At 42.6% G+C, this 27,350-nt stretch overlaps 1 protein-coding gene and 1 long non-coding RNA gene across 9 annotated transcripts in view; one reads left to right on the plus strand and one right to left on the minus strand.

The window, feature by feature from the left end:
• Positions 1-27,350, minus strand: part of NAV2 (neuron navigator 2) — a 431,840-nt gene that overhangs the window by 270,090 nt on the left and 134,400 nt on the right. The window contains exon 1 of one of the 8 annotated variants that reach the window (XM_080592388.1): positions 14,442-27,299. The exons of the other annotated variants lie outside the window; for them this stretch is intronic. The gene's annotated coding sequence lies outside the window, so the exon portion shown is untranslated. Of the gene's footprint in view, positions 1-14,441; positions 27,300-27,350 lie in introns of those variants that run through there. 8 annotated transcript variants of the gene reach the window in all.
• Positions 6,995-8,559, plus strand: LOC308195301. The gene is made up of 2 exons (XR_013951403.1): positions 6,995-7,924; positions 8,284-8,559. It is a non-coding gene; the product is annotated as an uncharacterized lncRNA (long non-coding RNA).

A 27,350-nucleotide genomic window follows, 5' to 3' on the forward strand; every position in this document is an offset into this window, starting at 1 on the left:
AAGCTGCGGGCTGACCTACAGTGAAAAACAGCAGCCAGACACATGCTAACGCAGCACTTTTATGAGATAGGAATACATTAGCATTTATCAACGAGAACCACAATTAATTGTGTGCTACCAGAAACAAGTTGTCCTGCCCGTATCGGGACAAGAAAGCCTTATCTCCTGTGGATTTGTGCCCTAAATCCCATGCACACCTCCATCCATCATAACAGTCCTTGCTCTTTGCCCTTCTCCATGACGCAGCCCCAGCAGCCATATGGACCACCACATCCCCCCGTCTCCCCAAGCCCCTGAGGACTCACCACTTCATAGATTCACAGAATGCTGTGAGTTGGAAGGGACCTTAAAGCCCATCCACTTCCAGCCACCCTGACACAGGGCAGGGGTGCCACCCACTAGATCAGGTTGCCCAAGGCCTCATCTAGCCTGGTTTTGTACACCTCCAGGGATGGGGCATCCACAGCCTCCCTGGGCAGCCTGTGCCAGTGCCTCACCACCCTCTGAGTGAAGAATTTCCTCCTAACCTCTAATCTAAATCTCGCCTTTTAGTTTAAAACCATTCCCCCTTGCCCTATCATTATCTGCCCAAGGAAAGAGTTGCTCTCCACCTGTTTTATAAGCCCCCGTTAGGTATTGAAAGGATACACCTGCTATTACCTTACTCCTCCTATTGCCATCCCTCTCCCTGGCAGTATCTTTCCCCTGTGCTACCCAGAGCTTCCTCCCTATGTTCTTGAACAACCTACAGCGTCCACACCACCCCTCCAGCGCTGGCAGGTGGGTGCTGCCTGGCCAGCCCCCATCCCAACCAGAACAGCCTGAGGTTACGTTTCATTTCCCCCCCTCACTGAGAACACCAGTTTGAGGCCTTCCCTCTACACAGCTAGAGATTTTCATTAACCCCACCGAGCCATTTCTAGAGATTAGATGCATCTACTGTTCTTCCAGATTCCTTCAAAATTGGTAAGTGGGTTTAAAACCTACTGGAAGGTGGTAGAAAAGATGAACTAACAGACAAAAGGACCAACAGAATTATCCTATATATGTCAGTTCCGTAGGGAAGTAGCTTAAAAAGACAAGTGGAAGTGAAGGAACAACGAGCCACCAACAAAACCCATCCCAATGCAACAAAAACACAACGGGAGAAGGGAGTCTCCCTAAGCACGAGGTTACGGAGAACAGAGAAAATCTCACGAAATTTGTCTCTTTCAGATCCCCTGCCCTAAGCTGTACGTATGGCTCCCACCTTACTCCACTAGCATGCCTAGAGTTTAGCAGTATGCTGCTTTACTTTCATACAAAATAAATAAACATAACCACTGAGAGTGTTTGCAATGACTACCTCAAGTTTTTGCTAACTTATTTTTACCTAGAAATATTCATCTTATTCTGCCACTTTTTTTCCTCTTTTTACTCCCACGTGTATCTGCTCTGAGACAGCGTGCTGTGCCTGCCTTACACCTTATTGCAATCTCTGCAGTTATGCCTACCAGCTGAGGAAAGGCTTTGTACCTCAGGGAGGGCTGGTGACATCTTCCAGCCCTGCCCTCCCATACGTCTCTGTCCAGGCACGGTGTTAGGAGGAAGTCACGCTCCTGAAGCTGTTTCATGCCATGGAACGTCATCTCTGATAACAGAAGTGCAAAAGAACCATTTACATTCTTTGCTTGCTGGCAAGTAGAATACAAAGGCTTATCTTCTGCTGACTGAATGGCTTCTTTTATCAGTCTGTAAGGCCCTGCCTGCTAGCAGATACCTCTGTTGTGCGATTCAAGCACGGCACTGGAGTCACCTTAGGAAACCAGTCAGCCTTCGCTGGTATTGAAATTGAGAACCCTGAAAACAACGGGAACATTTTTGGGTGTACACAGCAGGACAGGAAAGGGAAATGAAATCCAAAAATTAAGCAGAGTTTCTACTGAAGCGATCACTGGTTTCTCAGTCTGTCTGACTCGGGAGCACAGACGTTCACGCTTTGAATTCGAAAACAGAAAACCACAGCAGAAATTCTTCCCCACTAATGGCAGGAAACTATTACCGATGTGTGATAACTGCTGTCTGGGATTAAAGCTGTGGTCCCGCATCTTTCTTAAAACTAACCACTAGATTTTAGATCTGCGTCTGACATGTAGCCTTCAGCAGCAAACCTTCTGCAAAGTTCAAAAATCACACATCATAACACAATGAACTTACTATTTTAGATGTATTCCCAAACTGCATCAACTGACTTAACTTCTCCCTGTCTTTGAACCCCGGGGCTGTCTCTGCAATACAGGCAAAATGATCCCACTGTATCGAGCTCTGTAATACAGAAATGCATCTGACACACCACCCTTAGGGTGCAACTAACAGGTTTTTAGCCTGCGGTCCAAATATATCCCTTACACAGCTCGTTCCTCCACAGCAGGCAGACTATCTAAAGCTATTTTTTCTCAGATCCTTGAAGAGTCACCAGCCGGAATAGATGGGAGATTTCTGCAGGCTGTGAGAGTGCCAGCTCGATCCAGGAGGTATCGCCAGCTTCACATGCCAACCTAAAGGAAGGAGCAAATTCTTTTCATGGGATGAGCTTCTAAAATGCTATCTTCTCAACAGCAAGAAGGCTATTCATGTGCCCGGGGTTGTGGGGGAGAGACGGGTGTCACAGGCAAGATCTAAACAGTACCCTCCTTCAGTTTTAATGGGCTCTTCAGGTGCTGCCCTGCGAGGTGGCTTTCTCTGCTGCGTTAGCAGCCGCTAAGCAGAGCCCTGGGAAGACCACATCATAGGATCACAGAATCATTAAGGCTGGGAAAGGCCTTCAAGGTCATCTGGTCCAACCATCCCCCTACTTCAGCAGAGGAGAACACTGCTCCTTCTCAGCAGATCTACATCAGCCTTCTGCTCAGCTGCTGCACAAGTACTCCTGATGTCGATTAGGGCTTCTTGCTGTTTCTGTGTTCGCACAGTTAAATCGATTTTTTGCATTATTATCCCAATACATCCACAGGTCTATATGAGAGGGGAAAACAAGCAAAATAGGAATTATGGAGAAAAAACATTTTTTATGGACTCGATTCTTAGCTTACTGTGAAGATAAAACATGCACATTTGTATTTGGCCTTTGTTGGCCACTCAGGGAGCACAAAGAACTAAATTAGTGCTAGTTACCAGGAGCTAAAATTAGTCTCTCCTAGCCTGTGCAAAATATAAAGGTGAGTTTTAATAGCAGAGCAAAGAAATTAAGCAACAGGGATTCTGACAAGAGCCCTAAGAAAAGGACAAGTAAATTATCGCTTGTGATGTAAAAATACAAAACGAAGATATACCACATTTCATTACTGTTCTCCTTGAAAACGCCACAGCTCTTTTATTCATAAAAAATCAGCGTAGGACAAAGAGGCGCTACCATGTCTATTCTGCAGTACTAAAGAAACAGCATCCAGACCTCCAAAATTCCTAAGTCCTATTTACTTGTGATCAGGAAAGGCATTTGTTAAGTATTAACAGCGCTGCCTAAGTCAATACCCTCTGGAGTTTATAATGTGTATTTTCTTTAAATGCCTTAGCTCCACTGACACTGTCTGCTATATAATCGAACAAAAATGCCATACAAGAGGCAAGCATGTGGCCCACTTTGGAACATTTTCTTTCTAAACACTTCTTGTTTAAATTGAAAGAACTCAATCATACAAACTAAATATAGCTAGGAACAGCCATAAATATGCAAGGGTCTCGGCAGAAAAAATGGCATGTTATGTGTCTATCCAACAGCTCTGGTATAAGGAATATGTATATGTAAACAGATATATATAAATATATATGTAAAATATTTTAGACTCAAAAGAATGTCTTGCTTATACAAATTACCATGTATGACAAAGTTCAGCAGTTTCAAAGTTTGAGTTATGCTAACGCCACCTAAAACCAGATGGAAGCAGACTCAGCAGCACAGAAGCGCGGAGAAGCGATGAGGCAGGTTGCAGAAGGGGAACGCTCTCATTTTCCAGTAGCAGAAACATTTTTTAATATCTTCACAGATGTTGGCCAATTTAAACAGCTCATGAGAAATACAAGTTAGAAAATAATCTGGAACATTTGGAACAGCATTCAACTCTTGTGTATAGTGCTCATTTTCCTTTCAGTCTGTTAAGCAAAGCTAATGAAGCACTAATAAAGCCTGTTTTCCTATGGCTTTTTGTCTAGAGGTTGGAATTGACAGTTTAGTAAAATACAAGCTTCCTTTGACTTTTTTTTTCCATTATTTTTATTACTGTGCTAGATGCACGGACAGCATTTCTCCTTTTGCAGGTTTTCTTGGGTTTAATAGAGAATAGGCTCCCACTGCAACTTTTTTGTTGGTGAAGAACTAATCCGATTTCTCTGTTCCATTTGGGTGGCAATATTCACAAAACTTGCAAGACCCTTACAGCCAACCACTGAGACGATGCTTAAAATAGGTCAGAAGATTCAAAAGCCGTGAGAAGGAGTGGGACAATGAGGTTGGAAAGGGCAGGCAAGCATGGAAAAAGACCACAAGGCAGACTGAAGTAAATAGTCTAAGTCCCATTTTCCCAGATTAAAATGCACAACTCCAGAGGGGAAAAAAGAGACTGCCACGGGGAAAGCTAAAGGAGCCTCAGAAAACACAAGCAACTGACGGGTACAATCCAGAACTTATAGAAAGCATTTCTTCTAATGTTTATTAATAAGCCAAACAAATTTCCCCCTCGAAATTTGTCAGCTGAACTATTGCTTTTTGGAGCTGGGCCCTCATTCAACAAAGCAGCACATGAAATATTACTCTCTGACCTTTGAGCTGTAAAGAGTTGCCTTGAGTGGCTACAGGAGATGAGGATTTTGTACTCCTAGGGTCTCTCCATGGCATTGCTACTGACTTCTAGCGTCAGGAACACAATTCTAATCCTTTCCCTCCAGAGCTCCCACAGCAGTTTTCTTGCCAAAGTGCTACCAACCTCCTTTCGGAGAACTGTCGGCTTCGCTTCATTCAGGTCACCCCAGCACGAGTTTCCTCTGAGGCAGCACACAAAAGCAGAATGCAAGACAGAATAATAAGAAAATAACAGAAGACCTCAGCCTGAACCCAACCTAAATGTTTATGCCCTTGCTACCAGTTAAAGCGTAATGCAGAAGTCAGTAAACACGCTGCTTAAACACCAAGGAGCCCAGAATACCAGGCAGCTCAACACAGCCAGCAGGCCAGAAGACAATTGGTGTCTGGAAACAAATGGAAGAAAATCACTTTGGGATAAACTTGTGACTTTTACATGGGAAAACAATCACCACCACCACCCAGTTTTGGTTTTCTGAACTATGTGCTAATATGTGCTTTTCTATATACTCTTTCCTTCAATGGAGGGTCCTTTGTCTTCTGTAAGCATTGGCTGGGGATTACCTGGGATTATCCTTGCTGTCAGAAGGAAGCTGGGCAGACTTGAGACAAGGCTTTCTAGGCATGATTTTCTACTGTGCCTACCAGAGATGTTAATAACGTATTTGCCAGGCACATCCATTTCTTCCATAACTTCAGCTATCATCTCTAACTATCAATAGCTGCCCTGCAGGTGTTTTAAATCAGAATACAATTACTGGGTTCAAAGATCCACGTAAGCTACTTTCACAGTCCACTGAGATGTTTTGACCTTCGCAGGTAATTATACAACTTGATTCTACTTTCCAGCCATAATCTTCCAAAGCACTTGTACACAGAAGTGCATTCATTTCCATACATTAGCCAGTGTAATACTATTCTACATCCATGAAATTGATTTACTAAAACTCACTGTCAACATTTTCGTATAAAATGTGCATTCATGGCACTAACAGGAGAAGCAAATAAGAGCTGAGTAATTCTGCCCCCTCTCCACCATACCTTTCTAAAAACCACCAGGATTCATCACACAAAGAATGTGCCATTACTGTACATAAGTGTCCATGTGCACACTTACTCCAGACTGATTATTTCCATAGCAAAATAATTTCTGTAGAAATCTAAACAACGTTCTTAGCTTATATTTATATGAAACACACGCACAAAAAATAACTAGACCCAGAGAGAGGAACCAGATGCTAGTATTTTTCACTTGTTATGAGAAAAATGGAAAGGTTATGGCAGAATAAGAATTAGAGAGAACTGCAGCATCACGTAACCTTCATCACAGGGTAGCTCTAGAGCTCTGTGCCTGCACAGCTACCACAAGATGCAGCACGCATCTTGGGCGCCCACCTCAAGGATCACCACACATGCTGAACTGGAAGAAATCCAACCCCTTCCTTTATTCCAGGGCACAGAGTAAATATCTACAGGTCCAGCACATGTGGCAGTGCCCACATTGTTGATCATAATACCAGAGATAAAGAGAATACCATCTCCTCACTCCTGAACATCCCACTGCAAATGCGAACCAGGAGGCAATGACACAACAAAAGGGCAGCACTTTGGGAGAAACCTCAAATGACAGAAAATATTTTCTTGTCCATCCCCCTCATGCAGGTGGTCACAGTTTCACTGCGGTAAGCGTAGCTGTCAGTACAAAGCTGTTTAAATGCACGTTCTTACAGTAAGCGCAGCAGTGGAATTTAGAGACAGAATTCAAGTGATTTATGATTCATTTTTTTGCATCTCATTCTACAGCACTGAAAGGCCTCAGTCCTCATCTTTCTCAAAGAACTTGCAATTTCATGCATTAATGAATATTCATTCGATGGAAGTGCTCTAAGTGAACAAAAGCATCTTAGAGAAACGCCAGGCAGCAGAGCCCGAGATAATGACCGACATCTTCAGTTTGTCAGCCCTGGGGACAGCAACGCCCACCCCGGTGGCTAACCCAGGGCAAAAATAACGACTTACAGTTTGACGTGACGTTAGGTTAAATGCCACCGCACCAGCTGCTCGCAGCAGTGCCAGCCACACACAAAGCAAGAAGTGCCTTCATCTCAGGGCTTCCGATGACGAGCATGGACTTGGAGCCAGTATCGGTGACCTGACAAAAGCAACCACCATTCCAGCATTATCCCCTACAAGGCAGGGAGCACTAACGCTACTTGACACCTCCTGATAGCAAAATAACAGTTTTAAGCAGGAACTGCTGCACAAGTATTTCCACGGTTTCATTCATACTTTTCACTTTGTGCTTGACTGCCCCAAAATGTTTCTTCCAACTGAAGTCTGACCAGAGATACTGAAATCCTTTGCGCTGTATCATTATACACAATGTTCACATCCAAGAACTGAGTCCACTGCAGGCAAGGAAAGAGTAGAAAGTGATCTTTTGCTAATAGGCTTAAGACAAAATGACTCTAGCTGCTGAAACAGGATTTCATTTTAGTACTGTCATGCTGCACTGGATTAAATGGCTTGAAGTTATGTGGACACCTCGGCTGGAAGGGCTCGTATCACACAAGGTTAAAAGCACAGAAAGCTTGCCCATGACAGCTTGACTTGGATTCTTTAAAGGAGTCAGCTACAAAATTGGGAACAATTCAGGCCTGCCAGCTTTTCTCCACATTGCGCTCTTTGTCTTAAGGAGTCCCCAAGAACAGCACAGACTGATAAGCAAAGCATTTGGAAGGATTACTTCATTTTGTGTTGAAAACCAACAGCCTGTTGAATTGAAAGAGCATCTCTTGCACCTGGGGAGATGACTTAATTAGTGGCTTCTTGTGGCTCCTGCTTCTTATTTCTCAGCTTGAAACACCTGGAAAATGCAGTTACAGGGCACACGCAGAGCACGCTCTTGATCATAAGGACTCAAAAATGAATACATACAAAATTTTCAATATTGCAAAAGTGTTTTCTATACCCATGTGCGTTTACAGTGTACAGCGTATTTAAACAAAAAAAATAATATAAGAAGACCTTTCTTCCTCAGGGCCAATCGACAAGAGAGCGAGGTCTTTTCGGGCAAATGTAGTTACTGAGGTGAGAGGAGGAACAGGAAGCAAAGAAAAACAAACCGGAGGAGTGGTGGGGAGGGAACAGGTTTGAAAGGGAAAATCGGCTGCCAAAGGCCACATCTGGCAGCGGAGCTGAAGGACACATTCTGACGGATCATCTTAGTGCAGCATTTCAGCGTTATTATATCCAAGTACAGCAGCTGAATCTAGCCCAGCACAAGCACGCTGGGCATTCCAGTACTTTCAGTGCAGCACACAAACCTGCCTATCCATCAAACGTTTTCTAAAGGTTGCTATCATCTCGGTAGGCAAAATCTAAACAACAGGTTAAAACTGCCTGGTCCGCAGGTCCCAACCCCTTTTTCTTTCTCACCTCCTCACCAGGTCCTTGGATTGCAGCTGCCTCTGCAGTAGCTGTAGGCGAGCAAAGCAGGAGAAATTTAAGACCGATGAGGGGTTCACACTGTAATCCCGTTCCTGGGGGTCTACAGTCACCTTCGTCTTCACTGCACAGCATGCAAGAGGTCTGCCAGCAGCCCAGGGCTGACCACAAGTGCTCCATTTTCATACCCTAATTATCCTTCAGACAGCTAAACAGCTGAAAAGATGCATTGCTTTTTAGGGAAAAAGAGTCACCCTATGGTTGCAAAAGGCTACTAAAGCTCCTGAGTGCCATGTTTCACTCACACTGGTAGGTGACAAGGGATCCTGAGTGCCCTCCACTTCTTAGTTTCCTTTCCTATAAAGTGGGAATTTAGCCTGAGGCTTCTGAGAGCTGACAAACGGAGTGGGACCACGGGTCAGCTTAGGCCCATCTCCTGTCCCACATGAGGCCAAAAGCAGTTGCCTCGAGAAAGCCCTAAGAGTGGGACAAGCATGCCAACATACTTCCCCCGCTTAGGAGGATTTGTAGCTCCTGGGCTTCCTGTCCTAGGGGCATTTGCTATGTCTTTAGCAACCCCGAGAGATTTCTGCTGCATCATCTGGGAAGGAGCTCCAGAGTTTAACCACGTATCATGGCTAAAAATCATCTCATCTCCTCCTCCATTTTAAAGCTCTTATCTACTGACTCCGCTTCACATCCCCCAGATTGTTTCCAATTTTCCTTTTCTTACAGGAATATGACTTAATACCCTAGCATTTGTATTTGCACTTAGAAACATTTGCACCTCTATAAAACTAAAACATTCTGAGACAAAAGCTATTAAACTGTATAATACCACAGAGAAAATTCTGTTTTTAAAGATCAGACCGAAAAGACCGAGTTTAGGTACGTTCCCCTCACCCAGTCTTCCCTTAGTTGGCAATAACACGCACAGGACCGTTCCAGCAATGCAATACCTGAAGGACAATTTCAACAATTTGCCAATGAGCCAGACTGACTGCAGATTATCTGCAAAGCCTGCAAGACAGCACAATCCGTGACTTAGCCTACAGCGCCTGGCATAAAGCCATTATAACTCGATACCACCTGAGCCAAATGACCTGTCAGAAGAATATTCAGTAAATAAAAGCATTGTTATTAGCAACACATTGTGCGCAGACCAAAACCACAAAGGAACCCAGTTGTTCAGCAGACTGAAGTTCTCAGCACTGCTGTGAAAACACAACCCCTTTGCTTCAGTATTCAATTTGACACTGTGTTCAGAAGCTATTTATTAAATGGTGAAGGTCTGATAGGTCTTACGCGTGGAACACCCAACTATCTCCTTATACCTTCCGCTGAGAGCCATAGCCAACTTCTCGCCTTCTCCTCAAAGCCTCTGGATCCCACACCTAAGCACAGCAGCACCATAGGGCACCTGGCTGGAGTCAACTCAGCTGCAGAACAGACGTGCACCAGAAATTATTTACACATTGTAATGTGTTTTTCTCTTGAATAGATGAGATTTGGGATCACGTGGATCATCAGAAAGGATACAATATCTGTTTTTAATTTACTAGGCATATTTTTGTTAGCGTTTCCAGTAGGCGTATCTCCTGTTATCTGTCAGTGTGTGATACCGTGCTCTGCTATTCATTATGATAGCCTGACCCCAAGTGATCTCTATCTCAAACATCAACTTTTTTCTTTTTTAAAAATAAAACCAAACTTGCTATAAATTTTGTAAACAGCTCTGTTAGTACTAGTAGCCATTACTGACCAGAACTGAACTTCTCTTCCCTAGTCTTTGTAGCCATTCATCAGCTCCCGATTTTTTGCCAGAATTAAAGGAAAAATGATTACTCTTATCATTCACTTTGTGCATTTGTTTCTCTTCTAATAACTTTGATGACTTTTTATGCTACTGTATTAGCCAAGCCTCAAGCACAGCAAGTTCCAGCACGTTTCCTAAGAACACAGAGCACAGCAGAGGACTGCAGCAATGCTTCCACTGAAGACAGGACTGCAGCCCAAGCTCCCAGTATTTGGTACCAGAATTTAGTCAAAAAGGCTTAAAAAATCAAAACAAAAAAGAAAACATACAATAACAAAAACCTGATGTCTTATTTGACACCAGAAAAATCCAAACAAGACAAACCCAGGGGGAGCCAGGCTTTCATTGTTCTGCTCCCAGAAGGGCTTGCTTTAAATGGATATTCAAGCTATTCAGATCCTATATCCCTTTTGACCTTCCCATCTCACTATAAACACTGGAAACATGGGGTGCCAGCACCCCTTCATCGAAAGGGGGGCACTGGAACGGGATGGCACCGTGACGCATCAAAGCACACAAGTGGACTGGCTCTATTTGCCAAACCACGAGCAGCAGCTTTCAAGCTGCTGGGCAGGATAGACAGGTAAGAGAAACAGAAGCCCATTAAAAAAAAAAAAAGATTCTATTAAATCTGGTAAAAGCCCAAATATTTTACTCTTTTGAATAAAACTACCCAAGCTATAGAAGAGAAATGCTATCCAAGACCACGGTCCATTCTTTTTCTTTGTTGTGGCTGTACATTACTCACGGATAGGTGAATTCAGGTACAAGTTGTTCGGTTGCTCCTCAAAATCCCAACATTCCTGATTTCTGTGGTAACTGCAGTCATTCACTCCACAAAACCCATTACTTTTCTGCTCATTTTACTTCCTGATATGAAACAAATTGCAGCTTTTATTATTTGGGCAAAGGGACAGTAATTCAGAGAGAAAATTTCATTATTAACAATGTTTTATACTGTGTTGTGGAGATTTGACTCCTTTCTTCTAACCTAATGCTGTATTATTTCTGTCCACCTGCAAACAATTTATTAAAAATTTCCATGCTTACTATAAAATATTACACAGTTCAAATGGCAATTGTCTAGGGAGCTGATGCTGAGATAGCTGGGCTACCTGGGTTACCAGGCTGCTGTTTCCTACAAACTTCTCTTTTATGTAAAAAAACACATTTATTTATGTGTTTACTGTGTGTCGTATTTACTGGGACTTGATCTGTTCCTACACAATGGCAGTTTCTGCACCATATCCTTTAACTCGTCTTCCACCAGTTGCACTTGGAATAAGAGTTAATAGCGATCAATAACAGGATGAAATTTTAAGAATACAGCAATGGCTGTGTTGCATGAGCACACGGGCTCCTACCTCTGGGTGATCCCACTGCTTTACAAAACCAACACACGTGCCCCAGAAAGAAAAAAGGTAACAGCAACCATAATTAAACATATTGCTTTTAATGTAATTGCTATTTTAAGAATAGTTTATTCAGGTTTGTCTGATCACAATGCCAAAATGAGTAATTAGGCTGTTCGCACTCAATCTGGAGTGCCTGCAAAATCCGAATGCTAATTCGGAATGGACATATGTTTCTGCTTTTTCTTTATGATAAACACTTTCAAGATTCACCTGCTCACCAGGCAGGAAAGCTGCACATTGTTTTTGCAGAGTTAGGTGTAGTATAGCTGTGATGGTAAGAAAGGTCGATAGGCAAGAGGAGAACACTTCCCTCTTTCCCAGGCAGAGATTAGGCCACAATTCAAGAATGTATTCGAGCGCATGCTTGCTTTTAAGTATATACTTAAATATCAATTCACTCAAGAGGAAGCAAAGGGCGTAAGCACGTGTTTAATCAAGCATGGGTAATATTTCCTTCCCAGGCTCAGCTGACCTGAAAATTAAAGGTCAGGTTTGGATCTTCTCATGCTTTTTGCTACACTGACACCAAAATTATTAGATACAATTGCCTGTAAATACATTTAGTAAGGTGAAGACCAAGGAAACAAACATAGCATGTCTGCAAACGTCTGTAACGCATCGTTACTATATCATACCAATATAGGCATCTGAAAAATAACCAGTGGTGTTAAGGCAGTTACAGCACTTCTGGTGGTTTGCATGATGGAAGCCCGGAGTAGCGCACGGAGCCCTCCCAGGACAGGGGCTGTACCACCAAGAGAAGGAGGAAGGATAATCTTGCCCTCTGGGGATTTTAAACCCCATGGGTCTCAGGCTTCACTAGCGTTTCAAGCCCAAGTCGGTGCAGGTTGACATGAAAAAACAAATCCAGTGCTCTCAGCCTCACGTCCCCATCCCCTCTTTGGGACTCCCACCTGCAACTGAGCATCTCGTGCCACAAGATGGAGAAGGGCACTATATCCCGCCAGGAAAAAAAAAAAATTGAGAAATTGTTATTGCAAACATGCCAAGCACTGTTAGTGTAACTTCTACTTCTTACAAAGTTTATCTTATTTTGAATTGACTGTAATGTTAAAAAACAGGCCTCCTGGCAGCGAACTGGTACAGACCTTAAGCAGAAAAGGCAAGTCAACATAGATCAGTGGTTTCTGATGAGAAACATTGACTTAGATGCTGCAAGGTTTATGTCCTTACCACCAATGGATTCAAATCAAGCGATTAGTAATTAAAAGACAACAAAAAAAAATAATCATTAAACCAAGACATTTCCCTGAAAGACTTTCTGCCTTCACTGCCATTTGATGGGATCTGAACAATCAGCAGTTCTCATGGAGATGCATGTTCCCTGGCAGACGTTCAAGATCTAAGGGACAGGAACCAGCTACTCAAGGTTAAGATTTTTTCCCATTCTGAGACCTAGGAATAGGAATAAACTTAAGAATAAAAATCAAGACTAGAATTTTGCAAAACTATGACCTTTTGGCTATAGAATTTAAGGGAGAGGTTAGATTAAAAAAAAAATCTTCAAATCTAGATGCAAATCATTAACATTGAAGCTTTTCAATTTTATTTTTTTTTCCTGTCAGAGTTTGATTAGTCTTTGATTAGTCACGGAATTTACATACTGGAACACGACATTTTCCAAAACAATCTGACCACCTATTAACCATCACAAGTGGATTTTGCCTACAGGTCAATACCTTACTGGCAATTTAGGAAAAAAAAATTACAGCAAGGAATAAAAGCTAAATTTTCAGCTGCTAAGATTTCTCTAACCTCATGAAAGGAAAAATGGTGCCATTTGTCCCCATCTTCAACCTCGGGCAGCCTATCGCTTCAGTTTGAGTAGCGACCAAGGAGTAGTGCGCAACGCAGACCTGGCCGAGCTGCCGGCTCTCTCCTTGTCAGCAGACGGTACGTGGATGCTTGAGGAGTCCAGATAAGCCGTGAGGAACATCAAGATAAGAAAGCGGCAGCTTTTCCCCCAGAAAACCTGCTGTCATTTTGACCACAGAAAGGAAAGTTTCTCTGCGGACACGAGCAACTTTTAACAAGTTAGCGAATTGAAAACTTAACAAACAGATCTGAATATTTACATTTGGACATATACACATAATATATATGTACGTTGGAACGGATTTCTAAATGTTTCCACTGTGCGCTGCTTGTAAAATTTCAGAGTTTGGAAAAGTGCCCTGACCGCTACGTCACTGTGTTTGCTGCCAGAGCAAGAAGGGGGCAAATAAAATGTGCGTTAGCAGGAGAACACAACGCCTTGAGGCCAACGCTTCGCAGGGAGACCTTCCTCAGCTTCATCCATCTCGGCTTCGCCCTCAAAAGGATGCGAGCAGGTAAGAGAGGAGAAAAGACAGACAGGTGGCTCACCAAACAATATATTCAGACTGATGACAACTCTTCCCAATTGTCATTGAGGCAAGAACATCACAATTGGAAATGTAGATGTTGAAAGCTCAGCTTATATTGTATTGAATGTCTGCCGTGACAGAAGATGCTTCCAGTGCAATTTGAATCCATTTTAAAAGTTATTTTTTAATTAAATGGCTGTGTAAAAAAGGTCCAAAACCTCAAGTTTTCTTCAGTTACAGAATAAGACATTCTATCAATCATTCTGTGTTTCAGTTTTTGTTTCATATATCCTCATAGGTGTTTTTGAAAATGTAGGGTAGATACAGGCAGCTCTGTGGGTACAGCAGAAGACACCAGCAGTTCCCTCCCCTCCAGGCAGGATCATGGCTGGAAAAAGGCCATCAGCACCTGGCCAGTCACCCATAACCCAGCATGGCACCCTCTTTTTCCCCCAGTAACATCACAAACCCAAGCTGAAACATTTGCAAACCCATGGTGCGCGAAGCACTGCCGGGTGCTCTGCTCGTGCTGGGCAGAAGCTGTAGCAGGCTCTGGCTCTTACCTGAGTACCGGGGTTAAAACGGGCAGTAAGAGCTGACCGGTCCTTATTCCTGCAGGCAAGAGGCGCTCCCAGCTCCGAGGTTCCCTCACCGTTCTCCAAAGCGTCTGCCAAAACTAAGCAAAGGCTGCTCCAACACTTCCAATGCTGGTCAGAGAAATGAAATGAAGTCCCTTATCTCTAAATAGATCAAAGCCGGTAACGCAGCAAGCGCTGGAGGAGCCAAAAGGCGAGGCTGACATCCTGGTTTGCTAGAGGACGACGATTTTCTCCCCCTCCAGCCTTCGCACGACAGCCCCCCAACACCACAGGAAGGGGGAACAAGGAAAGGAAGGAAAAGGGCTGAGGACGGGCATCCTTCTGCACGCGTGGGACGTCCAGCAGCAAGGGACAACCTGCTGTCGTCATCAACAGTGGCAACCGAAGAGATCACCTACAGGAGCACCTCTACCAATTAATATTTTACTGACTACGTTTTTTTAACATTCTGTTGAGAAAAAGCAGAGGGTGGATTCATAAGGACAAAGACACATTTTGCACTAGTCACAGATGTGTTAAAAGACATTTTTGTCATCTGTTCAGCTACATAAACAACTTCTGACAGTGTTCTGAGAACCATGCGGTTATTTATGAAAAGGAAGCTTAATTCAGATGGATGACAGACAGAAAAGATTTTTAAAGCTTCTAAGTTGTTTATGATAAATAAATATATGCCTGTACAAGCTCACTTCATGATAAAAAAAATATTGGATGTAAGTCAGGAGAGTTGCACAAGGAAGTGAACATCATCCAACACATACAGAGGCCTATCAGAAAACTTTCCTTAGCTTCTTTGCACCCACTCACATGTGATTCACTTTGTTTGTTTTTAACCAAAGAAAAAACAGCTTCAGCGATAGCGTTCATCTTTGCTCCACTGTTTGAGATTTTTAGATGACCCCTGTACATACTTACTGTTAAAACTAGCACATAAGCTCCAATTAGAAAATATTAAATGATGTGTTTTATTTACGCATCAAAATAAAAACAAAGACCACCTATTGGAAACCAAAATCAATACAAGACAAGTTTCACTGTGTTCACAGTATAATAGGGTTCCACGGGCAGCACCTACCCCCTGGGTCAGAAAAGGGATACTAAAAGCAATTTCCTACCACGATCACTTGCCAGACCTTTGCAAAGCATTGCAAAATCACTGAGAGCTGACGATTCAAGTACAGAAGCATGAGGAGTGCTTCATGCCCTTGCGCTACAAGAGCTTACACGTCACGTTCCTAATACCCTTCCACCCTCCTACAAAACACCAAAGAGGGAAGAACTCTGCAACTTCCCCCTCCCAGCCTTTGCTGCCCCCTCCCTTGTGCCAGCACAGCTCCCCCGTGGTGCCACCCCGTCCCCCCAGGGAGCACAGCTCGCTCCTTCCCTCACCCCCAGCCCCACGCTTGTCCTCTCGCTGCGCTGCCACACGCTCCTGTGGCTGGCTGCGAGCACGAGCAGCAAACCAAGCTGGGCTGGGACTAATGTACTCTCCTTGGCCTTCTGCTGGGTTGATTTTACCTTGTGCTGGTGCCTCAGCCCTCCACACCACACAGCCGTGCTCACGCCTATGCTGGCAGAGCGAAGGAGGTACCAGCAGAGGAATGCAGCAACCTGCCGGGGAAGGCGGGTCTGGTTCTCCTGACAGAGATGCCAATGAGTGCCAGTTAAAAACTATTATTATTTAGGGCCATAATGGTTGTCAGTTCAAGTGGTTTTGTTATCTTTGCTTTGGTTTCTACTTTTATTTTAGCCAAAATAAAAAATACAAAGTCAAAGGGGTCTTTTTGTTTGTTTGTTTTTCTTTTTAATTACCCATTGGAGACCATACCTTGAGCCGCTCTAAAACCAGACTAGCTTTTCCAGCCGTCATCATCAATCCATGTCCCATGCAGGTTCCTTGGTATGATGTCTTCTGGAAGCACAGAAAATCTTCCCAGCTACTTGTCAAACTGCTGGGGTTACTTCCAGTACCAAAATGGACCTTTCATACTGTATGAACCAATAAAGCAGCAATCTCAAAGCCATTAAACTGTAACCGTTTGAAAGAATTAACCTGGCACAGGAGTAGTGGCAGGAACCAAAGCCAACTTTATCCTAGATGGGACGACAGAGCAGTTTAACAAGGTTCTTTATATATTTTCTCTCATCTACACTTGATTCTGAGTGCTACCATGGTCTACCACTGCTACCATTGGTAGGTACCTAACCCTGTCTGGAGCAGCTGCGTTTTAGAAATAAAGCAATTCATACGCTTCACAGGGCAAAAAATCATGAAACTCTTAATCCACATCTCTGCAACTGCAAGGCTGATCGGGTGTTTAACTTCAGAAGTGAGCTCCAGATGCCTGGATTTTGCCACTATTTTGCACAGACCTGTGGAATTTTGCAGCAAGAAGCACTACACAGATAGTTACATTTTAATTATTAAGCGTTCTTTCAAACTGCCACATCTTCATTTAGGTATCCTTTGGAGAAATGGTAAATTAATATAATTATGACTGACTGTCCCATTTGCAACAGTGCAATCAGATGAATTATTTCCTACTGATGAAGTTTGGGATTAGAGAAGGTAAATGTGGCTGCACGCTGTGAACTAGCACATTTCCAAAGCAAAGTGGCTTGGTTTGTACTATCTAGAGAGGTGCTCTGACCAGCCAACGAGGAACACAAGGCATGGAAAGCGCAGCCTGTCAGGCTGGACGACCTGCTAGTACTCATATACACACTGCGTTAGTTTGATTCCCCAGGGACGCGCCTCCCTCTCCTCCGACAAGGTCATTCGTACGGTTTTCCTCGGGATATAACGTGCTACGCACGCATTTCTAAAGCTATATATCAGTTTGAGTAAGGATTTACTCAACTTTCTGATGCTAACATCTCCTACGCAGACATGTATGCAAGAACCATTCCCCTGCACCCAGACACCGTGACCTAGACTAGTCACGATCTAGCTAGACACCCCCCCCCAAAAAACTACATTTGCTGAATCACCATAGCACCTAATGTAAACCTTTCACTGCAACAGCAAAGAGACTTTTTTTTTTCAGGATTGATACAGGCTTTTTTAGATGTCAGTAACACAGAGGTGAAGTCATAATCTAGTCTCTCTCACAGTCAATAATGACACAGGTGACTTCAACAAAATCCCACCAAATTCCAGGGTGCATGAACGCGAACAGGATTCATGCAACCTTTTTCCCTTCTGATTCCTGTTCTTACTGAAGTTTTCAAAGTATTCAAGTTCTCTGAGGTCAGAAGTCATTCGTAAAGAATAACAAGGGTTTCTCATAAATGAAGAGACAACTACCTGTCTCCGGCCACTGCACTGCTGCACACCAGTGAGCCACGGTCAAAAAGAACAAACACGGACGACAGGTTTGGTAGCCAAAGAGTCAAAAAGAAAGGAAGGGCTGTGGGGAATCCCTTTTAACACAAGAGTCCTGGAGATCTCAGAGCGATCTTTGCTTTTCTTTTGTTTGTGACTTAGTGTTCTCTTAACAGAGGTCTTTCACGACCTACTTTCACAAGACTCAAACTCTACAGTGAGTAAACCCTTGCAAAGAATACTAAGTTGTCACCAGTGTACAACGCAATCTTAGCAGCTGTCCCCCAAACAATAGCCCCCTCCAAACAAAACGCCTGCATACAGCAATGCATCATGAAATGCATGCCCTGATCCCTAGCAGAAAGGCATTGGAGGGGCCGCAAAACTCAAAAATATAGAAAAATATTTCAGAAGAAAAATGGACTAAAATTTTGAAGTTCTTCAGAACACTGCTACCAGGCAAATTACTCAGAAAAGCAGCTCAGATATTAAGACAAGAATGAGAGCCACAGGCTCACCAGTGGGAAACGAAGGTACAGGGAGACATCTCCCGTGAAGACACTACATTTAGGCATGAACACAGGAGAGAGGAGAGGAGGGCAAAGACAGTGCTGCAACACTGATGGGGCGAGCAGATCTCTGGCTGCATGGTGCTGATTACAGGAGCGCCTACAGCAGGAACAGCATCCCAGCAGCAAGGAACTGTTACCCTCCTAAACCCCACAATATTCTTCTAGGTGTTGCTGCATACCTTACTCGCCTGCTTCCCAAAACTACTGTTTCCTGATTTTGCGCTCAACCAGTCCTCTACAAGTTCTGCTACCCCAGAAGCACACAGTTTTGCAAACGGTTTTTCAGAGCACAAGCAAACGACTGCTCCCGCTGTTTTTATGTTCCAAATGCCTCACCCAAAACGTTTTACAGCTAATGGGAATCTGGAAAATCATGCCCTACATCTCCACAATACAGAGATACGCCAGCAGGTGGAAAGGTCAGATAACCACAGCACTCTACCGTTTTACCGTTTGTTTTGCTTTCAAAAATCTTTTCGGTCTTCCATTAGATAATTACAGGTTTCATATTCTCGCTCAAGGTTTATTTTCAAAACACTTCTGTCACTAAAGCAATTTCTTTCTAAATTATCTACATGCCAAAAGCAATTTAGGGACTTTTACGTGACAGAAGAGAAGCATTAAAATATATTCTTTTCTTGCATACAAAATCCTGATATTTAACTACATTTTCCTCTCAATATTATAAAAACAAACCGATAAATCAACCTGCTGCTGCTTTAGAACTAGTGTGGCAGCGTCTCAATGCTATCATAACATTTACCTAATGTAAGCTCAGGGTAAATAAGAGATTTTACACATTCAGTTAAAGGGAAGTATGGACTTTCCCACACATGAAAACATGCATGATGCTGGCAAAAGTAAATAATGAGATGCAGAGCTGTTAAGACGATGTTTACTTTAAAAAATAAGTATGCTAGAGGCACAGAATAAACACAGTAATTATATTCTCCTTCTCGTGATGTTTAAGGAGGACTGCTGAGATGCTTGGTTACGTTCTTCCCCCTCTAATGTCCTGTACCATATAAGAATCAGAAACTAAGTCTAGCACGCCTGCTTTTTCCCTAAAAACCTTCCTTACAAAAACCCTTCCTGAAAAACCTTGAGAAAAACTATCAAATACAAACTGAAATGCCTCTATATGCATCCAACCTTTAGCAAAGTGTTCTTCAGATGCTAATATTAAACAGGAGAAAATCCCACAATTAAAACAGCCATCAGAAAGACCCCATCAACTCTCAGATAATTTCCATCATTTTAATAACAAATTTGGGACTGACTCATATCTGAAATATATCTCATTTGGTTTAGGCCGTGCACTCAATCTGATCAGGAAATGACTATTAAAACGGTGTTATTAAAAACAAAATCAGTAGTTTCACCCCTGATATGATACTTGCTTGCCTACATAACTGCAATCAGAGCAAGTTGTGTAAAACAACACAGCAAAATTTCAGCTTTCCATGACAGTGAGAATGTTTCATCAATCTCTTTTAACACAAGGTAACGCCATTTTAGGAATGAGTCATTAGCAAATGGATAATTTGTTAAAACTCATCTTCAGAAGGATGAGAAGGCATAACATTTCCCAAGAAGATGACAGAGGACAGCCGAAGACACTCCATGTTGGCAACTGGTTATAAAAATAAAAAAACTGGGTATTTCTAAAAGGTGCATGAAAAACGAGTAAACATGTTTAGGTTGCTCAAATAGTACCTATCTCCACAATATAAAAAACACAGGCCTGTCAGAGTTGTGCATGTGCACAATATGCATATACGTGGCTTCAACATGATCAGGCTGACGTGCTGCAGAAGGGAAACACACAAAGGAGGTTTGCCAGCTCAGGGCTTGGCTATGGATGCAGAACAAGGGGTTCTGGATGGACGCTGAGGAGCCCACCTCACAAAAACGAGGTTACAGAGGTTCAACAGCCATTAGCTACACCTGGTCAAAGAGGACGGCTCTGCCAGGTAACAGGACATTCAAGGAACCGCAGCCTTCCCGCGCTCCTCTGCGTTTCTGATCTGGAAAACAGTTCTCCCCGACAGATTCCTGCTGGCCTGCCTGCTGCGCGGGACGAAGCCCGAGCGCTCAGAAGGGAAGCGCCGGGAGCAGGTGCTGGTGGGAGGCAGCAGCGGCCGCAGGGAGGCCCAAGGGCCTGCTCCCGCTCCAGGCCTCAGCCCTCCCACTCCCTGCGGGCAAGCCCCGGGGCAGCAGAGCATCCCCGAGGGGCAGGCGAGATGGGCGAGCTGCTGTACTTGTAGCAGCCGGTCTTCCCGCCCCACAGCCACGTGCTGAGTAGAAATCGGAGCCACGCAAACCCCACGTAGGAGGCACACAGGTCACGCTCTTGCCCCTAAGGCAGCCTGCCGCTGTTCCCACTGGAAGCAAGGGTAACACCGGCTGGAGCGGCAGCAAGGGGCCGGGCCACAGCAAATGCCTCTAGCTGAGTGGAAACCGTGAATCACATTTTCTGTGTTTTTTACACAATATTTGTTTCTTTTTATAAAATGATTTATTTCAAGCCGCTCTTCAGCGTAAACTTTTCCAGATATCACAGTGAAAAAAACACAAGTAAAAACAACCCTGTTCTTTTAAATGCACGTCACGTTTTTTTTCCCGCTATCTTGTTTTTAAAAAGCCATGAAACTATTAGTTTTTGAAGTGATGCAAAACTAAACCTGCTGCTCTGAAAAGCCTGCAATTAAGTGGCCTGTAATCATTTTTCACTATCTGGCTTCTTTTCAAAGTGTACGTCATTCTTTTGTTCCTCCTGCAGTATATTCTCACTGCAGCAGCAACCACGCTGATCCTAGGCATTAATTACTGCTTCGGAGCATGGAGAGGAGGGCGGCAAACGGAATGAACAGAGCAAAGAAAACACCAGGATACATCTCCCCAAAACCCTCACCAGGATATCTGAAGTAGCAGCTTAGAAATACCCACCCACGCAACGCCTATCAGAGGACCGATGCGTTCCTTTTAAGGACTAAACCTTTTCGCTAAGATTTTAATTCCTCAGTCTGAGGCAGATATTAGCACCAACATCTATCTTTGTTAACAAACAAACAAAAAGACAAAAAAATCACTGCTAAAAGAAAAATTTTATATATATAGGAACTACCTGCGTAGGTTATTTTCAAAGTGTCTCACAGAAGTCTAGCATTGACTGAAGCTAAAATTTATTTCTGCACATTGGAATGTAATTAATATTATCCTGAGTATCAACAAGGTTTTCATGTAGCCTCTTCATATGCAAGTAAAAGCTTTTAGACATCTAACGACAAGGTGTCTGATGTGTAGAATGAGGACAGCTCGAAACTGCTACCACAACCTTCTACCCATAAGTTATATGCTAGAAATTTTCACATGGAAAAGCTGGTATCTGTAGAGCTGTCTTCTGTTAAAGGTGATATTAATTCCTTAATAACTCTGTTTGAGCAGACTCCCACAGCAACCAACATCTTTTGTACTATTACACACTCAAAATTGCTATTTATGTTGCATTTAGTACTATATTTTTTTTGAGTTGAAGGTTTGAATACAGGCTAGTCCAAAAAATTCTTTTGAAGGACATAAAAATTGTATGTATTTGGCACTTAAAATAGTACAGAACGATCTGAGGCCCTGGAGGGTAAGATTTGTGCTATCAGTGTACACGTTTCACATGCAGCTTTGTTCAGAGCCGTATCTCTCCGAGCCAGCTGAAGTTCCAAAGACAGGCAGCTGTCCCAGAGAAGTACAACAGAAAGCTAAGAGCCTCGGTTAACAGCACAGGTACTATAACAACGCACTAATACGGCCATATATGCTTTGGACTGGATCTGCCTAATGCTTAACAGTCTCAGAGCAGACGCAAAACAAGCCAGAGGTTATCAGTGAAATCATGAAACGGATCTTGTCGTAAGCCATTTACACAGACAGCGTGCAAGGAAGATGTGGTGACATTTTTCACTGGAAAAAAATTGAAATTTTAGTGACTGGGTTAAAGGACCAAGGTATAGCACAGCCCTTAGCTTTCTGACCTATACAACTACATACATGAGAATAACTCTACTAGCAGGGCCACAGCGATGAGAGAGAGTGAGCGAGCTGGCACGGAAAGAAACCAAGGAATCTAGAGCATTCAAATAAAATTCTGAAGGAAACATCATCCAAAATTATCTTGCTATCTCCGGCTACTTTCCAAAGGAAACTATATTGCAGAATCTGGATTGAAAGAGAAACACAGATACTGCATTGTGTGTATACGCATACACTTCAGAATTTGTTCTTGTACAGCCTGTCAGACAGCATCCAAACTCTCAGATACCATATGTACATATGTATGTAAACGGATACAGACTTAGGAGATCATGGGTAAACAGAAACTTTGTACGCTCATGGAGCCTTGCTTGTTCACGATTTTGAATTTCAAACATCCTAGTGTTAAGTGTAAGGATGCATAGACTTGAGGGTGTCTTGTCCAAATCACTAGTAACATTCTATGAGATTGTTCTAGTGTGTCAACGTTACAAGAAAGCCTGAGCACTTCCACACCTTTGAGCAGTTCCTCCAACAGTAAAGGCTACACGTGTTGGGTAACGTGCTGAGCTAAACACCAGGCTTTTCATGGAACCCTGATGCCTTCTGGATTTACCAGGCTCCTTCCTTCTGCCTTCAGTCAATTTAATAATTTCTGTGAATAACACTACAGTAAGGAACCTCAGTAACAAAGCTAAGGCAACAAAAGCAAGTGACGATGGCTTGTGAACCGATATCACGAGTCAGCAAAGGTATTTTGGTACTTCCTGATGTTTGTATACCACTATTTTTCATTTGAAATCGATTCTATCGCAACATCACCGCACCGTAAAGCAATGCCCCGTTTACAAACTGATGTACTACTGTGACATGACATCCATCAAGGAAGACTACCTATTTCCCAGGTTCAACACAACAGTTAGTAAGAGTATAAATTGTAAAAACCTTTTACAGAGTACGCTCATCTATCATGCTAATCTTGAAGCACTAAGTGTAAAGCACCACACTTAACAGGCCAAGAATGCCAAACATGCAAACTGATGATCATTTAAACTGGCCCAGTTCTGCTGGATCCAGCTCTGCCAGTTTTCCATCAACTACAAAATGCTGACAGAAACTTAAATTATTATGGTTTGAAGAAAATACCATGTTTTTGTGTGCAGACAGATTATGTATTAGAACGCGAATAGGTTGGAGGGATACAAGTTTCTGATGGCAAGATATGCAAATTCAACATAATTCATATCTGCTCTAGACTGCTAAATCACTTTTATCTGACAAATACTATCAGCAACAGCAAAAAGATACCATAAGGCTTTGTTCTGAGACATTAAAATGTGTTATGTGAGAACATATGATCAAGTTTTTCTCAAGTCCATATGCTGGGACAAACAAAACAAAGTCAGTATTTACCTTCACGAGGTTCAAAATCCTAGAAAAGATGTTGTGTAGCCAGATACGGTGCAGGAAATTCAAGTTTTTAATGGTTGGGAATTAATTCCAAGTCCTCTTCTATAAAGAATGCAACATATATCATCTTGTCTTTCTCTTCCTCCTTGATTCAGATAGAAAATCCTCTTCTAACTGCAGTAAGCAGTTAGCAGGACAGGCAAGCCCACTGCATTCACTCACAGCTTTGAACAGTTTTCTGTCCATTTATTGTATCCGGAGTCTCATTAAGTCTGGGTATGAATCATCATTTTAAGGGAGGCACAGAAGCTGTCACATGTACTTCATTTTAATGATTATTTGGTGCATCTTCTCACAGACACAATGACATGCAGGAAAAAAATAACCCTGTTCTTGGAACATCTCTGAAATCATTGTTGTTGAGAAGAGCTTGTTATTTCCACTAAAAAGTGTAATCCCTGCCTTAGTCACTAGCCCAGGGGCAGAAAGAAGGCCCCAACAGTGCCTAGCCAACTGTGCTCAGGTTCAAGGCCAGTCTGAAGCCATTTGCCGTCACAGTTTGGTCCTGAGAGTCAGAACTTCACCTTCAGATCCTGAAATGCAAGTCATTAATCCACGAGCAGATTATCATAAACGTGATAATTACTCCTCTTCTCCACACTTCCAAAAGAAGCCTCCAAGGGCTCAGTGTGATGGGTTTTTCAGATTAAGACTGACAGGAAACAACAATGAAAGAAGGCCAAGACTGCTACATCGGGGGAATCTAAAAGCAAGAATGGGTTTTTGTTTTGTTTTCTTCTTTGTATTTTTAAGGGGAGAGGGAGAGAGACAGAAAGGGAAGTTAGCAAATCACTTTAGGTGCAAATCAGTTAAAAATAAGGCTGGAAACTTGTGAAACACTCTTAAGGTACTTTACTCGTTTCTTTTGCTCCTCTGCATCTTCTTCCTCGTCCTGGGTTTTTCCTCATAGGTGGTATATTACAGCTTAGCATGCTGTCTCTTCACATTTTAGCCAAATACTCTATTAAAACACAGAAAGAAGCAGCAAGAGCGTGATCTTTATTCTCTTTTGTGCAATCGCTTCCTTGGTGTAATATTATTATATTGCTGCTGTAGATGAGTTTTACTGGCGCACTACTACAAGTAAGAATAGACCATACACCATTTTTCTCTGCAGCTCACCAAACCCCTTCAAGCAAATAGGGAAGCCCATCTTCCATGGGTTATTTCAAAGGACGCTACAAGTTAAAGATGCTCCTAAATGCTCATCAGTGTGAGAATGCAGTAAGACATAAAACCTTTACCAGCAGAGCTGCCCCTTCATTTCACAGAAACTGCATCCAAGGAATGTCAATGCATTAGAGGTGCTGCTGACTCAGAGCATCAGGAAAGTAATTTCTTCATTAGGAAAGGCAACATGGTGATTTAATGAAATGAGATCTACAAATCCATCAATAGATTGGCAACAATTCAAACTGTTAGAACAGTAGAAATAAAAAGGCCTTTTTGCCTTATACTTCAATCATTTTCCTGCTTTGGGAGCAAGCATGCTTGGCATAAAAAGGTAAAAAAAATAATCTATTAGATAAAGAAAATGGAAGCTTCATGTTATAGCTCAGGTCCTTAAAACAGTAAATTGAACGGTATGCTCTTTGGGTTTGCTCCTTCATAATTTGAAATTTAAGAGAAAGCAACTGAGTACGGCTTGTAGACAGAAACACTATCGCACCTTAGTGTTTACTCTTCACGTACTAAGTACATGCCTCATATACTTGACAGGCCTTGTTCTTCAACCGTGCTATGTCATCGCCAATCAGTCACCTCCTTTTCTCATCGGAAACCAAAAAGAGATTGTAATAGAATCCTTAAATTATTTCTAAACAGTAAAATTCAAATTGAAACTCAACCTCATCATCTTTAGAAGACTTTCCGCGTGTCACATGAAAACGGAAATTGAACCAGCTTTGCAAACGGTTTGAAAAAATAAATTGAAAGGATCATACCTCAAAATTTATTTTATAAATTTAAGCATTAGAAACATTCTTGCTTCACTTCTGTTTTATTTTGATTTGGGGAAGGGGGGGGGAAGGCAGGAGAGCGTGTTGCAATCTACACAGCAACATAAACAGCTGCCAAGTTAAACGGGAACGTGGGAACCGCGCACACCACCAGCTTTAGCAATCAGCAGTGCCACCGGCTCATGCCAACGTGCCCAGGCCGGCGTTAAACCAGCAGGATGCGGCTTAGGAATGCAAGCAGCAAGCACCCCAGCAGCAGCCCCACTGCTGCCCATGCTGCCAGCCTTCGGCTGAGGATGCTGCACTCGCGGCGACGGGGAACCGCACGGCACGAGGTTAGGCTGGGGTGTGCCCACCTGCACCCACACGTGTCAGCGAGGAACACAAGCTCTGTTTTAATACTCACACTGGAAGTGTCAGAAATAAGAAGAGAGAGCTTTTGAGGGGTAGCTCTGCCAATGGAAGCGCTCAGTTCCATCTTTCTGTCATTTAATCAGAGAGCAGATGATGATTCTCTAAAAAATCCCTTATAAATTATCATAAAACACATGAAATATTGCTCGGCATCTGGAAGCTAAGAAATTCATACATTTTCATGCCTGATGAATAAACAAGAGGAAAATGTAGTAATGAATCAAAATATGTAAATGACAATTATCTCAAAGGTCACTGCATTTATGGTGTTCATCATATTAATAAAATATGCTTAATGAACATCCTTCCAATTATGACTGCATGATATCCCATAGTAAACGCTGCAATCACAAACGTGTGAATAGGATTAAGCCTCTACGTAAGTTCCCATGTTAAAATTAAGCATGTGTGTGAATTTTTTTGTTAGATCCAGGCCAGAGCATTTAACACTGCGCAACTGGACTCAACGTTAAAAAACAGTGAGTGAGTCAACAGCATCTGCTGGTCATAACTTAGAGCTATTCACTTATACTTTCTTAAATCATTAGTAAAATGGGACATTAATAAACGTTTCAATGTCTTTGCAAACAATAAATGACTCGTGATACTTGTTAATTATAGTTGAAGAACACTCTGAAAGTGTATTCTTCTTTACACTTACATTTCAAATCAATTTTGCAGATTTATGTGGCCCATAAGGGAAGACTAAGGAAGAAAACAAGAAGAAAAGAGCTTCTTACCTCTTCCTCACTGTACCTGGGAGCCTGGAAAAGCCTATATATGCCTTCAAAGCTACTAATAATGCTGCCATATCCCATAGGGAGTCATTGTCCCGAGAACTAACAAAACGTAAGTAAATCCGAAGTACTCACAGAAACGCTAACCTGTGATAGATGCATAACACATTCAGAGCCTGCAGCATCTATCTTGAACCAACACAGTTTAAGCATATTGGAAAAGGCTCTCCGTAGGAATGAGATTTCTGTGCTTAATAAGATACTCCCAACTTGTTTGTTTGATTTTTAAATGTAATACATTTTTCTAAGCGTTTGCTTTTCTACCAAGTTATCACAGAATCACAGAATCGTCTAGGTTGGAAGAGACCTCC

Source organism: Anser brachyrhynchus, assembly GCF_964034855.1.
Source record: "Anser brachyrhynchus genome assembly, chromosome: 5".
NCBI classification, from domain to species: domain Eukaryota; kingdom Metazoa; phylum Chordata; class Aves; order Anseriformes; family Anatidae; genus Anser; species Anser brachyrhynchus.